A 15,534-nucleotide genomic window follows, 5' to 3' on the forward strand; every position below is an offset into this window, starting at 1 on the left:
AGAAAAGGGTTGTCCAAAGTGACTCCATGTTTTGCTCTGAGCAAAGGAATCTGGGCACTGGCATTGACTAAGGTGGAGAAGGCTGGGGTACAGCAGGTTTTTGGGGATATCATGATTGGGAATCTAGCTTTAGGGATGTTGCCTGTTAGTTCTGAGTGGGGCGTTTGATAAGCCACTGGACACACTTAGGAGTGTGGAGGGAGAGCTAGGTGGGAGAGCACTTGGGAGCGGCCAGCATGTGGGTGTGAGATCAGAGGAGAGAGCAGTGGACCCAGGACACACTAGGCACCTGGCACTAAGGCCCAGGAAAAGATGAGGTCCTCAGGTCCAGCATAAGAGGAAGAAAGGAGCCCCCCTTGAGCAGACCGCAGGGGGAGGGGTGTCTTCTATAGGGCGGAGGTGCAGAATGGGTGGGGTTTGGCAGGTATTTGACTGAATTCCAGAGGGCACAGAGGAAGACTTGGGTATTGGGCACAGTGAGATAAGGCAGGGTTCCCTAACTCCGCCCCAGCTGCAGACCAGTACCAGTCCATGGCCTGTTAGGAAGTGGGCCACACAGCAGGAGGTGAGGGGCAACCTGAGGTGAGGGGCAGCATTACCGCCTGAGCTCTGCCTCCTGTCAGATCAGCAGCAGCATTAGATTCTCATAGAAGCGGGAACCTATTGTGAACTGCGCATGTGAGGGATCCAGGTTCTGTTCTCCTTATGAGAATGTAATGCTTGATGATCGGAGATCTAACAGTTTCATCCTGATGCTCCACCCCCCATCCCCACACTCCCATCTGTGGAAAAATTGTCTTCCGTGAAACTGGTCTCTGATGCCAAAAAGGTTGGAGACTGCTGACAAGGGACAGAAGAGAAGGTATGCGGATAAGCTCCCTGCTTCCCTGGGGCTTGCATTCTTTTTTCTTCTCTTTTTTTTTTTTTTTTTTTTTTTTTTTTGAGATGGAGCTTCACTCTGTCGCCCAGGCTGGAGTGCAGTGGCGCAGTCTTGGCACACTGCAACCTCCAACTCCTGGGTTCAAGCAATTCTCCTGCTTCAAGCCTCTCGAGTAGCTGGGACTACAGGTGTGTGCCACCATGCCCGGCTAATTTTTGTATTTTTAGTAGAGATGGGGTTTCATCATGTCAGCCAGGATGGTCTCGATTTCCTGACTTTGTGATCTGCCCGTCTCGGCCTTCCAAAGTGCTGGGATTACAGGCATGAGCCACTGCGCCCAGTCCCTTTGGGGCTTGCATTCTAGTGGCAGGAACAGAAATCAACAATAGGCAGAAGATGTAAAAAAAAAAAAAAAAAAATCAGTGAGCAGTGTGGTAAGAATAAGAGAGTGGGCCAGGTGCGGTGACTCACACCTGTAATCCCACCACTTTGAGAGGCTGAGGTGGGCAGATCATTTGAGGTCAGGAGTTCAAGACCAGCCTCACCAACATGGTGAAACCGCATCTCTACTAAAAATACAAAAAAAGTTAGCTGGACATGGTGGCACACGCCTGTAACCTCAGCTACTCAGGAGGTTGAGGCAAGTGAATCGCTTGACCTGGGAGGCGGAGGTTGCAGTGAGCAGAGATGGATCCACTGCACTCCAGCCTATGCAACAGAGCAAGACTGAGTGAAAAAAAAAAAAAAAAAGAATAAGACAAAGTGATGTGGTGGGAGGGGCTTGGCAGCTACTTTAGATGGAAGGGTATTCTCTAAAGCTGAGATGACAAGAAGGGGCGAGGGAAAGCCCTTCCAGGCAGAGGGCACAGGCATCACAAAGGCCCTGGAATGAAAGGGAGCCTGGTATACTCCAGGGAAGAAAGGAGATTGGTGTGGCCAGCACTGCATGAGCAAGGGGAAACTGACAGACAAGGTCATATCCACTTAAAATGTGTACATTTTATTGTATGAATTGTACCTGAACAAGGTTGATTTATCTGTTTGTTTGTTTGTTTTGAGACAGAGTGTCGCTCTGTCACTCAGGCTGGAGTATAGTGGCATGATCTCTCTTCACTGTAACCTCCACTTCCCGGATTCAAGCAATTCTCCTGTCTCAGCCTCTCGAGTAGCTGGGATTACAGATGTGCACCACACCCGGCTAATTTTTGTATTTTTAGTAGAGATGGGGTTTCACCATGTTGGTCAGGCTGGTCATAAACTCCTGACCTCAAGTGATCCGCCCACCTCGGCCTCTCAAGTGCTGGGATTACAGGCATGAGCCACTGCGCCCGGCCCGATTTATCTCATATTTTATTTTTTTATTTTATTATATTTTATTGAGACAGAGTCTCACTCTGTCCCCCAGGCTGGAGTGCAGTGGTGCGATCTCAGCTCTCTGCAATCTCCACTGCCTTGGTTCAAGCGATTCTCCTGCCTCAGCTTCCCGAGTACTTCCCAAGTACTTCCCATGCCCAACTAATTTTTATATTTTTTAGTACAGACAGGGTTTCACCATATTGGCCAGGCTGGTCTCCAACTCCTGACCTCAAGTGATCCACCCACCTCGGCCTCCCAAAGTGCTGGGATTACAGGCGTGAGCCACCATACCCAGCTCTTATATTTTATTTTTTAAGCATTACTGTGGCATGTGAGTTGAGAGGCCTTGGAGAGTGAGACCAGAAGCAGGGATGGGGGTGCGGCTGGGGAGTCATAAAAACCCAGGAATTTGTCGGGGGTAATGATAGAGTTGGAGAGAAGGGACAATTGGGTGATAATTTTGGAAGTTAGGTAGGCAGGATTTGCTGACAGATTATATAGGATGGGTAAGGAAAAGAGAGGAGCCAATTTTCATCCCTGGGTTTTGGTTTGAACAACAGAGTGGGGGAAATGGAGGCAGAGTAAGTCCTTGCACAAGGGCAGCAGCGAGTTCCTGAGTCAAGGGGTGCATATTTATGCCAGGGACGTGTGTGTCCACAGGAAGCAATTCCACAGGACAGGTCTACAGTGCTGCAGGAGTGCAGAGGCAGGGGAGGCTCCCTGCAGTCCCAAGGACTCAGGAAGCCACTCGGAGACAGAACCTGGTCAAAGCTGCCCTTCACTTGGCACACTAGAGTAACTGCAGACTCAACAGGAAATGCAATGCGGGTAACCTGTGTTTTCCATAGAACTCCTTTCATAACTGTAAAAATATATCAGCTCTGTTCTCATCAAAACAGAAATAAGTAGAAATCAGACTCTTAACCATACCAACTTTTTTGGTTGTGTATTCTTTGCAGAGTGAACTTCAGTTAGATGGTGCAACTAGAAGCCCTGAGACCAGCACTGATGGCTCCCTGACATCAGCAGCTTGGCCAGCTAAAGGTTTACATCTGAATAATGCATGGGGCAGGGCTTCTCACTAGGAACGTGTGATTTCATGTGTCTTTAATATGTCCCATTTGGCAAAGAAAACTAAAGACAGAAGAATTGCAGGGACATGGGAATCTTTAGCCATTTATTTCATCCCAGAATGTTGACTCCTTAGCCAACGGAGTTGAATAAATAAATTTATCTTTTTTTGTTTTGTTTTGAGACCACAGGGGTCCTACCAGGGGACAGGATGGACTGGGGCAGGCAGCCATGTCATCCCGGCAATGCTGTGGGACGAAATAAAAGTTTGGTTGAGTCCGGGCTCGGTGGCTCATGCCTGTAATGCCAGCACTTTGGGAGGCCAAGGTAGGTGGATTACCTGAGGTCAGGAGTTCAGGACCAGCCTGGCCAACATGTTGAAACCCCATCTCTACTAAAAAATACAAAAATTATCTGGGTGTGATGGCAGGCACCTGTAATCCCAGATACTCAGGAGGCTGAGACAGGAGAATTGCTGGAACCCAGGAGGCAGGGGTTACAGTGAGCCAAGATTGCGCCATTGCACTCCAGCCCCGGTGACAGAGCGAGACTCTGTCTCAAAAAAAAAAAAAAAAAAAAAAGGAAAAAAGAAACCTAGTTTGCTGGCTGTTTTTGGTATGTCTATCTCCATAGACAGATTAAGAAGAAAACCAAATTAGATGAAAGGAAGTTGTAATCGGATGATAACTGGCATCTAGGATGAGGTTATGAGAAGACTGGAAACACCTCTAGGTCTTGACTGCAGACTTTGGGAAAAATTCCTTTGTCATCTGCCTCCCAAGTGCCTAGTGGGTGATGCCAGCCAGGGCCATCTATCATTGGATGATTCAACTCCCACAGGTGGGGGGCCCATGGGCCCAAAAATCCACTGCACTCTGGGTGTGCTGGTGCTGTGGTCTCACTGCAGTCAAAGCGGGCCCATCCATAGTGTAAGGCGGCCCTCATTTTGTCAGGCCCTGGAGTAAGATGGCTGCAATGGGTTGGGAAAGCTTAATGGAGGAAGCCAAATTCGAGTTGGTTATGAAAGTCTTTTATTATTTGCTAGCATTTAAAAATAGAAATGCTACTTTTTTTTGAGACAAAGTCTCACTCTATCACCCAGGCTGGAGTGCAGTGATGCAAACTCAGCTCACTGCAACCTCTGCCTCCCGGGTTCAAGCGAATATCTTTCTTCAGCCTCCTGAGTAGCTGGAACTATAGGCGCCCGCCACCACACTGGCTAATTTTTGTATTTTTAGTAGAGACGGGGTTTCATCATGTTGGCCAGAATGATCTTGATCTCCTGACCTCATGATCCACCTGCCTCGGCCTCCGAAAGTGCTGGGATTATAGGCTGAGCCACCGTGCCTGGCTGAAATGCTACTTTTAAAAGTAAAATAGGGCCGGGCACAGTGGCTCATGCCTGTAATCCCAACACTTTGGGAGGCCAAGGCTGGTGGATCACAAAGTAAGGAATTTGAGAGCAGCCTGGCCAACATAGTGAAACCCCGTCTGTACTAAAGATACAAAAATTAGCCAGACTTGGTGGCACGTGCTAGCTACTCAGGAGGCTGAGGCAGGAGAATCGCTTGAACCCAGAAGGCGGAGGTTGCAGTGAGCTGAGACCATGCCATTGCACTCCAACCTGGGTGACAGAGTGAGACTCCGTCTCAAAAAAAAAAAAAAAAAAGTAAAATAGGCTGGGCGCAGTGGTTCACGCCTGTAATCCCAGCACTTTGGGAGGCTGAGACAGGTGGATCACTTGAGATCAGGGGTTTGAGACCAGCCTGGCCAACATGGTGAAACCCCGTCTGTACTAAAAAAAAAAAAAAAAAAAAAAAAAATGCAAAAATTAGCTGGACGGACATGGTGGCATGTGCCTGTAATTCCAGCTACTTGGGAGGCTGAGGCAGGAGAATCACTTGAACCTGGAAGGCAGAAGTTGCAGTGAGCCGAGATTGTGTCACTGCACTCTAGCCTGGGAGACAGAATGAGACTCTGTCTCAAAAAAAAAAAAAAAAAAAATTGGGTTGCTCTGATTGTTTTTTGATTTTGCTCCTGTGGATCAATGGCTGCTAACAGAAAGGGGGATTCTTCCCGTACATATGGATACAACCTCTGTCAGTCATTAATGGACAGAAAGTTTGAAAAGGAACAATTAAGGCTGAGTGTGGTGACTCACGCCTGTAATCCGAGCACTTTGGGAGGCCAAGCCGGGTGGATCACCTGAGGTCAGGAGTTCAAGACTAGCCTGGCCAACATGATGAAACCCCGTCTCTATTAAAAATACAAAAAATTAGCTGGGCGTGGTGGCAGGTGCCTGTAATCCCAGCTACTTGGGAGGCTGAGGCAGGAGAATCGCTTGAACTGGGAGGTGGAGGGTGCAGTGAGCCGAGATCGCACCACTGCACTCCAGCCTGGGTGACAGAGCAAGACTCTGTCTCAAAAAAAAAAGAAAAAGAAAGAAAAAAAAAAGAAAAGAAAAGGAACAATCGGACCCTCCCTGACTTAAAAGCTCCTGATGGCTCCCCAGTGTGGGCAGTCTGGGTCCCTGAGGTGGTATTTAAGCCCTCCCAACCCAGCCTTGCTTGCTCCCCTTCCTGTGCTGGGTGTCCACTGGCCTGCATTGGTTACAAGCCTCTCAATGAGTGCCCACACTTCTTAGCTCCCACTGCTGCCTGGAACATTCTGTTCCTCCCTCCTGGTTCAGCCCACTGCCTTCCATCCTTCGGGACCCAGCTCAGGCTTGTCATTCACTCGAGGACTCCTGCACCCACACCTGATGGGGAGAAGGTGCTGCTCATCTGGGCTCCCATGGGTCTTATCCTCTGACCTCCTGGCCTGCAGCACTCAGCATCACTAGTCTTTAGACACAGGAGGAATTTTCTCAAGTTCAAGCACATCCTGTCCTATTCCTGTCACTTCATGCCAGGAGGAGGCCTTGCAGAGGCAGAGAGCTGGGATGGAGGTGGAGCTGTGTCCCTCTGCTGAGGACAGCTGGGCTGTGCTTGGGACTGAGGCTTTCCCCGAGCAGACACTGCAAAGATTAGACAGGGCCTTAGCAAGAGGATGCCTGAGATATTGGAAACCAGTGTCCTGCCCTGCCCAGGTCTTATAATCCAGGAACATGTCCCATCCTGCTGGGGAAGCATTGTTCTGCCTTTGATACTTAACTTTTTCCAGAGGAAAGTGGGCGGATGTAGTTGGATCGAGTGGTAATAGACTGAGGCCAAAGAGTGAATATTCTGACAGTATTTCATTTAGGAAATGCTTCCCTGGTTTATGATTGTTGTAGTTAGAAAATAGGATAATTAGTTACACTCAGAAAACCCCAAGAAGAAGTGCAATACCAAGATCCCAGAACACAGAAACAGGTGAAGTGCTGGCTTGAGGCAAAGTCTCCAGGGAAATTCAGGCCAGGTGGGGTGGCTCAACACCTGTAATCCCAACACTTTGGGAGGCCAAGGAGGCCGGATCACTTGAGGTCAGGAATTTGAGACCAGCCTGGCCAACATGGTGCAACCTCATCTCCACTAAAAATACAAAACTTAGCCAGGCGTGGTGGCGTGCGCCTGTAATCCCAGCTACTAGGGAGGGTGAGGCATGAGAATCGCTTAAACCTGGAAGATGGAGGTTGCAGTGAGCCGAGATCACACTGCTGCACTCCAGCCTGGATGACAGAGCAAGACTCTATCTCAAAAAAAGAAATTCAGAGCAGCCTCTCTGTTCTTGGGCTACTTGGCCTGTTTCTGGTGAACCCCAGGAAAGGAGGAAGAGAAGTGTTCCCCAAGCTGGCTACAGAAAAATTCTCCTAATTGTCCCTCAGTACATACATTGGGCCAACTCTTGAAAAATATTCTTTTTTATTTCGTTTTAGGCACCTAAATAGATACCAAAGCCCTGTACAGAATGCAGGGAGGACTCAGGCTGCAGGAGCTGTACACAAAGTGTGGCAGGCTCTGGCAGAAGGAGCCCACTCAGTGTGACACAGCCCTCCTTTCCCTGTCTTCTGTCCCCTCACTCTCCCTTCTCCCCTTCTTCCACCTGGGCCTGCTCTTGGCTACTGTGTCTCCCCTCTCTCCTTAATCTACACTTCCAATATGCTCACTGCCAAGAAACATGCATTTTCACTGTGGATGTTCTGGTCATAATTCACAACCCAAAATTGTTATTTCTTGGCAAGAAGTTCCAAGTGTGTTTCAGGTGACTGGGCACGGTGGCTCACACCTATAATCCCTGCACCTTGGGAGGCCGAGGCAGGTGGATCACCTGAGGTCAGGAGTTCAAGACCAGCCTGGCCAACATGATGAAACCGCATATCTACTAAAAATACAAAAAATTAGCTGGGCGTGGTGGCAGGTGCCTGTAATCCAAGCTACTCAGGAGGCTAAGGCAGGAGAATCGCTTGAACCTGGGAGGCGGTGGTTGCAGTGAGCTGAGATTGCGCCATTGCACTCCAGCTGGGGCAACAAGAGCAAGACTCTGTCTCAAAAAAAAAAAAAAAAAAAGTGTGCTTCAGGCTCAAGTCTTTTAGTACCTCAGAGAGAGATCAGGTAATTAACAGGGCTGTCTCCAAGAAACGGGCAAGAATACGAGATTCGAGTTGTTCACTGTGTATTTTGGAAAGCCCCCCATCCAGCACTGAGGTTTCAGGTAGAATTATGATCGGATGCAGGGACAAAAATTGTGAAGTGATATGAAGGAGAAGGCCCACTTTGTGAGTTTCACAGTTGGAGCCAATTGCCAGTACTAACCTTGATGTACTTCCAATGACAAAGCCCAGTGTTGAATATGTTGAAATGGCACCTTTATTCAAGCCACTAAGACCCCTTCAACACCTTTGTGAGGAAAGGAATGGGAAGGATTATTTCCATTATTTTATGAACAAAGAATCAAAATCCAAGCCCAGGGGTCTTGCCCGCAGACCCTGGATGTGTCAATGATGGAGATGATGAGCCAGGACACTCCCAACAGCCAGGTCTAGCCATCCTGCCTCTCAGACTGAACACTCCCCAAATCACGACAGCATTTCTTTATCTTCCCTCTGAAGGAATAATATGGAGATGTATTTATTATGGCAGTGAAGGGCTTTAAGATTCATGGATATGGTTGCTATTGAATAAAAGATGTAATAGTGGATTACGTCCAAATTTCAGTCAGTAACACTAAATTTAGTCAAAGTAACTTCTCGCTCTGTTGCCCCAGCTGGAGTGCAGTGGTGGGATCTCGGCTCCCTGCAAGCTCTGCCTCCCAGGTTCTTGCCATTCTCCTCCCTCAGCCTCCCAAGTATCTGGGACTACAGATGCCCATCACCACACCCAGCTAATTTTTCTGTATTTTTAGTAGAGATGGGGTTTCACCGTGTTAGCCAGGATGGTCTCGATCTCCTGACCTTGTGATCCACCTGCCTCAGCCTTGCAAAGTGCTAGGATTACAGGCATGAGCCACCACGCCCGGCCTAGTCAAAATAACTTCTATACCCCTCATCAAAGTACTGGTTAATATTGTATATAATAGATCACAAAAATAATTACCTGTGAAGTTCTAAGAAATACATATCTCGTATCTTTAAAAGGAAGTATCCTTAATCAAATACTTATTGTAATATTATGTATTTCTTTGTTTTATGGCTTTATTTTAATAAAGATAATCCATGTTCACTGTAAACATTTCAGAAAATACAGAAAAAAATCACTTATTACCCAGCCACTCAAAAATGCTGCTGGCATTTGGCTGTCCTGATTTTCAGGCTTTTTCTCTGCATATGTACATAGACTTTTTTTTTTTTTTTTTTTTTCCAGAGACAGGGTCATGTTCCACATACTGTTTAACTTGCTTTTTAAAATTTAACAATACAGGCCAGGTGCAGTAGCTCATGCCTGTAATCCCAGCACTTTGGGAGGCTGAAGCGAGTGGATCACCTGAGGTCAGGAGTTCAAGACCAGTCTGGCCAACATGGTGAAACCCCGTCTGTACTAAAAATACAAAAAAAAAATAGCGAGTCATGGTGGCATATGCCTGTAATCCCAGCTACTCAGGAGGCTGAGCCAGGAGAATCATTTGAACCTGGGAGGCAGAGGTTGCAATGAGACGAGATCATGCCAGTGCACTCCAGCCTGGGTGACAGAGTGAGACTCCATCTCAAAACAAACACACAAACAAAAAAAAAACAAAATTTAATAATACAACATAACCTTTTTATTCATGTCAGTATATACAGTTTGACACAGGCATTTTTTTTTTTTTTTTTGAGACGGAGTCTCGCTCTGTCACCCAGGCTAGAGTGCAGTGGCACGATCTTGGCTCACTGCAAGCTCCACCTCCCAGGTTCACGCCATTCTCTTGCCTCAGTCTCCCAAGTAGCTGGGACTACAGGTGCCCGCCACCACGCCCGGCTAATTTTTTGTATTTTTAGTAACGATGGGGTTTCTCCGTGTTAGCCAGGATGGTCTCGATCTCCTGACCTCGTGATCTGCCCGCCTCGGCCTCCCAAAGTGCTGAGATTACAGGCATGAGCCACCGCGCCCGGCCAACACAGACATTTTTAATGACCGAATGAGAGTTCATTGAATGGATGAACTACAATATGTTTAATTAACCCCAACTGAGGGAGATGTAGGCTGGGTCCCATTTACTGCTAGATTAAGGGTGCTGCCGTGAGCGTCAGGCCTTGACACTTGTTTGGATATTTGCAGAGGAGAAGTTCCTGACAGTGGCATTGTTGGCTCAAATGAATACATACATTAAATATTAACAGATGTAATTGTATAACTCTATATAATTATATATGTGTGTACACACACAAAGTCTACCTTCCAGAAAGCCTTCACCAAGAGGCTATTTTCCTCACACTTGTGCCAATGGTGAGTTCTGGGATTTGTAAATATTTTTGCCAACCTGATAGTTAAGTTGACTATGTGTTAAAACAGGTGGTGTGTTTATTAATGACTCATATTTTTCCTTTCTTTTTTTTTTTTTTGGAGATGGAGTCTCACCTGTTGCCCAGGCTGGAGCAATTTCGGCTCACTGCAACCTCCGCCTCCCAGATTCAAGTGATTCTCCTGCCTCAGCCTCCCAAGTAGCTGGGATTACAGGTGTCTGCCACCACGCCCTGCCCAAATAGCTCAATTTTCTAGGTGATGGTACCCTGTATGACATGTGATGAAAAAGCTGAAAGCATAGTACTGGTATTGATAACTATTTATTTACTTTTAAGCTGTCGGAGTATACATGCATATTCAGATGTTCAGATTTTCTGGCTGGCAGATGGATGTGGGAAGCGTAGAAGAGAGGACTGCTCATTGTTGCAGTTTTTTTTTTTATCTGTTACACATGTAGAGATCACTAAATTGTCATCTGTTTATCACCACATAGATTTTGCTTACATTAAAGTATATTGTCAGTGATATAAACTTGTTTAACACTAAAATAATGCAGCAGAAGATAAATTTCAAATTGAAGACAGTGATTACCTGGAGGGGTGAAGAGGGGAAGGATGCACAGAGGTATTGCTATTGTTTCATTTATTTTATTTTATTTATTTATATTTATTTATTTATTTATTATTTTTTTGAGACAGAGTCTTGCCGTATTGCCCAGGCTGGAGTGCAGTGGCGTGATCTCTGTTCACTGCGGCCTCTGCCTCCCAGGTTCAAGAGATTCTCCAGCTTCAGCCTCTTGAGTAGCTGGGATTACAGGGCGTGCCACTGCACCCGGCTAATTTTCGTATGGTTAGTAGAGATGGAGTTTGGATGTGTTGGCCAGGCTGTTCTTTGTTTTTCATAGAGTCTCGCTCTGTCACCTAGGCTGGAGTGCAGTGGCGTGATCTCGGCTCACTGCAACCTCTGCCTCCCAGGTTCAAGCGATTCTCCTGCCTCGGCCTCGGAAGTAGCTGGGACTATAGGCGCCTGCCACCACGCCCGGCTAATTTTTGCATTTTTAGTAGAGATGGGGTTTCACCGTATTGTCCAAGCTGATCTCAAACTCCTGACCTTGTGATCCGCCTCCTTCGGACTCTCAAAGTGCTGGGATTATAGGCGTAAGCCACCACATCCAGGCTGTTTCATTTCTTAAGCTGGAGGATTTGATACTTAAGTATTCTTTTTCTTTTTCTTTCTTTCTTTTGTTTTTTGGGGGGAGGGCAGGGTCTCACTCTGTCACCCAGGCTGGAGTGCAGTGGCACCATCATGACTCACCACAGCCTCCACCTCCCAGGGCTCAGGTGATCCTCCCACCTTGGCTTCCTGAGTAGCTGGGACTACAGGCTCACACCACCATGCCCAGCTAATTTTATTTATGTATTTATTTGTTGTAGAGATAGGGTTTTGCCACATTGCCCAGGCTGGTCTCAAACTCCTGGGCTTAAGAGATTTACCCGCCTCAGCCTCCCAAAGTGTTGGGATTACAGGCGTGAACCAGCATGCCTGGCCATAAGTGTATATATTATTCTTTATTCCCTTTTGAATGCTGTGAGTAAAGTATTAATTGTGGGCCTAGATCCTGGACAGACCTAGGCCACCTTCTCACAACACTGTTTCCTTAAAAACGTATCAAGTTCAATGCGGAATAATGTATGTTTGTCACTTGCTTTGTTTACTGTGAAGCCCTTGGTCTGTGGGACTGTTCCTGCCCTGGGAATGCACACAGGCCTGGAGCCTCCATCACGAGGAGAATATAAAAGACTCATGGAAAACCAAGGCAGGGACTTCCCTCTGTCAATATGAACCACATACACCTTCATCTCTTTTTTTTTTTTTTTTTTTTGAGACAGAGTCTTGCCCTGTCGCCCAGGCTGGAGTGCAGTGGCGCGATCTCGGCTCGCTGCAAGCTCCGCCCGCTGGGTTCACGCCATTCTCCTGCCTCAGCCTCCCGAGTAGCTGGGAATACAGGCGCCCGCCACTACGCCCGGCTAATTTTTTGTATATTTAGTAGAGACAGGGTTTCACCATGTTAGCCAGGATGGTCTCGATCTCCTGACCTCGTGATCCACCCACCTCGGCCTCCCAAAGTGCTGGGATTACAGGCGTGAGCCACCGCGCCCGGCCACCTTCATCTCTTTTTTTGTTGTTTGTTTGTTTTTGTTTTTGAGATGGAGTCTTGCTCTGTCACCAAGGCTGAAGTCCAATGGCATGGTCTCTGCTCACTGCAACCTCCACCTCCTGGGTTCAAGTGATTCTCCTGTCTTAGCCTCCTAAGTAGGTGGGACTACAGGCGCATGCTACTGCACCTGGCTAATTTTTGGTTTTTAGTAGAGACGAGGTTTCGTCATGTTGGCCAGGCTGGTCTCAAACTCCTGGCCTCGTGATCTGCCCTCCTCGGCCTCCCAAAAAGCTGGGATTACAGGTGTGAGCCACCACACCTGGCCCTTCATCTCATCTCTAGTCACTGTGCATGCTCTGCGTGTGAGTGAGTGAAGGGATGAGGAACTATGTGCATGGGTACTGCTGGGCCTCCCAGTGAGCTGTAAGATGTTGGCTATACTGTATTTTCTGTTCTTCCTTCTCTGTACAGCTAAGTAAATGCAGTGCTAAATTAAAGCCATTGAGACTTATGGATCTGATTGCCAATCTGAACATGTGCCCAGTGCTGGTGGTAGGAAACATGCCTTAAATAAATACATCTATATTTGAATTAACTCAAAGCCATATGAAAAAATGAAGATCTCTGGTAAAGATAAATACATGGACAATTATAAGGTAGTATTATTGTAATTTTCACTTATAATTCCATTTTTATTAATAATTTTCTGCATTTTAAAAAGACAAATGCAAAAAACAAGTATTAACCTATTTATTAGGCACATAATATATAGAGATGTAATTTGGGACATCAATAACAAAAAGCAGAAGACAAAGATGCATGGAGCAGAGTTTTTGTATGCTACTGAAGTTAAGTTGGTATAAATTCAAAATAGAATGTTGTAGCTTTAATAAGTTAAATATAATCCTCATGGTAACTAGAAAGAAAATATCTATACAATACACTCAAAAGGAAATAAGAAAATAAAAATTTTTCCCTGAAAAACATCAGCTAAACACAAAACAGGCAATGATGGAAGAAAAAGGGGACAATAAAGAAATGGCACATAGAAAAAAAATAACAAAATGGCAATAATATTTACTCCTTATCAGTAAATACTTTAAGTATAAATGGATTAAGTTCTCTAATTGAAAGACAGAGATGGGGAAAATGGATACAGAAAAACAGGATCTAATTATTATCTACAGGAGACTCACTTTAGGACAAAAGACACTAATAGGTTGAAAGTGAAAGGATGGTAAAAAATATTTCATGCAAATAGTAACCAAAAGAGAGCTGAGGTGGCTATAGTAATATCAGATAAAATAGATTTTAAATCCAAAAAGGTTACAAGAGACAAAGAAGGACATTAATAAAAGGTTTAAAACAGAAAAAATATATAGCAAGTATAAATATTTACACACCTAATAACAAAAATATATGAAGCAAAAACACGACAGAATTGTAATAGGCAATCTTAGAGTAATAGTTTGAGAATTCAATATTTCACTTTCAATAATGGATAAAACCACCAGAGAGAAGATAAGAAATTAGAGGACTTGAACAACAAAATAAACCAACTAGCCCTAACAGACATATACAGAACACTCAGCCCAGTAACAACAGAATGCACATTGTTCTGAAGCGCACACGGGATGTTCTCTAGGATAGACCACCTGTTAGGCCATAAACATGTTTTAATAGATTAAACAGTATAGATATCACACAAAGTATCCTCTCTAACCACAATGGTATGAAGTCAGAAATCAATAACTGAAGGAACACCAGAAAATTCACAAATACGTGGAAATTAAACAACGCACTCTCACAAAACTAATGCATCAAAGAAGAAACCACAAAGAATATTTGTATCTTGAGATAAATGAAAATAAAAACACAACATATCAAAACTTATGAGATGCAGCAAAAAAGCTGGGCTAAGAGGGAAGTTGACAGCCGTAAATGTCTATATTACGAAAGATCTCAAATCAATAACTCAACTTTACATCGTAAGGAACTAGAAAATGAAGAGCAAATGAAACCCAAAGATAGCAGAAATAAGACAGTAATAAAGATTAGAGCACAGATTTTTAAAAAGTAGAGACAATAAATGACAGAAAAAATCAATTAATTTATTGGGAAAGAAACAAAATTGACAAACTTCTATCTAGATTGACAAAAAACAAAAGAGAAAAGATGCAAATGACTTAAATAAAAATAAAAATGGACTGCCATTTCGTGGCTGCCAGGTGAGCGAGAGCATCCCTGGGTATTGGGCCGGAGGAAAGCGGAAAGACCCACCGGAGCATATGAATTTGAGCCTCCGCATTTTTTACCGTAGATGTCGAAATACATCGTGATTCCTGTCCATTGGACTGTAAGGTTTATGTAGGCAATCTTGGAAACAAGGGCAACAAGACCGAATTGGAACGGGCTTTTGGCTAGTATGGACCACTCCGAAGTGTGTGGGTTGCTAGAAACCCCCGCGGCTTTGCTTTTGTTGAATTTGAAGATCCCCGAGATGCAGCTGATGTGGTTTTAGAACTAGATGGAAGAACACTATGTGGCCGCTGTGTAAGAGTGGAACTGTCGAATGGTGAAAAAAGAAGTAGAAATCGTGGCCCACCTCCCTCTTGGGGTCATCGTCCTTGAGATGATTATCATAGGAGGAGTCCTCCACCTCGTCGCAGATCTCCAGGAAGGAGAAGCCTCTCTCGCAGCAGGAGCAGGTCCCTTTCTAGAGATAGGGGAAGAGAGAGATCTCTGTCTCGGGAGAGAAATTACAAGCCGTCCAGATGCTTCTCTAGGTCTCGTAGCCGATCTAGGTCAAAAAAAAAAAAAAAAAAAAAAAAGACCAGTTGGCAAGAGAAGTGGTGTACAAGAAATTACTTCATTTGACAGGAATATGTACAGAAAATTCAAGTTTTGTTTGAGACTTCATAAGCTTGGTGCATTTTTAAGATGTTTTAGCTGTTCAAATTTGTTTGTCTCTTGAAACAGTGACACAAAGGTATAATTCTCTATGGTTTGAAATGGATTATATGAGGCATGTAATACCAAGAACTGTTACTTTACAATGTTCCCTTAAGAAAAATTAAATTTGCTTTGAACTTTAGTTATGCATAGACTGATAATAAAGCTCTAAACATGCAAAAAAGTAATAAAAGTAAAAATGGAGACATTACCACTGATTTTAGAGAAATAACGGATTATAAGAGAATAGAAAAATA

The 15,534-nt window shown here is 45.1% G+C and overlaps 1 pseudogene; it reads left to right on the forward strand.

Moving 5' to 3' along the window:
* Nucleotides 1-15,202, forward strand: part of LOC129462957 (serine/arginine-rich splicing factor 3-like) — a 29,750-nt pseudogene extending 14,548 nt beyond the window's left edge.
* Nucleotides 15,203-15,534: the final 332 nt, after the last annotated feature.

This window comes from Symphalangus syndactylus, chromosome 14 (assembly GCF_028878055.3).
Source record: "Symphalangus syndactylus isolate Jambi chromosome 14, NHGRI_mSymSyn1-v2.1_pri, whole genome shotgun sequence".
Classification (NCBI taxonomy): domain Eukaryota; kingdom Metazoa; phylum Chordata; class Mammalia; order Primates; family Hylobatidae; genus Symphalangus; species Symphalangus syndactylus.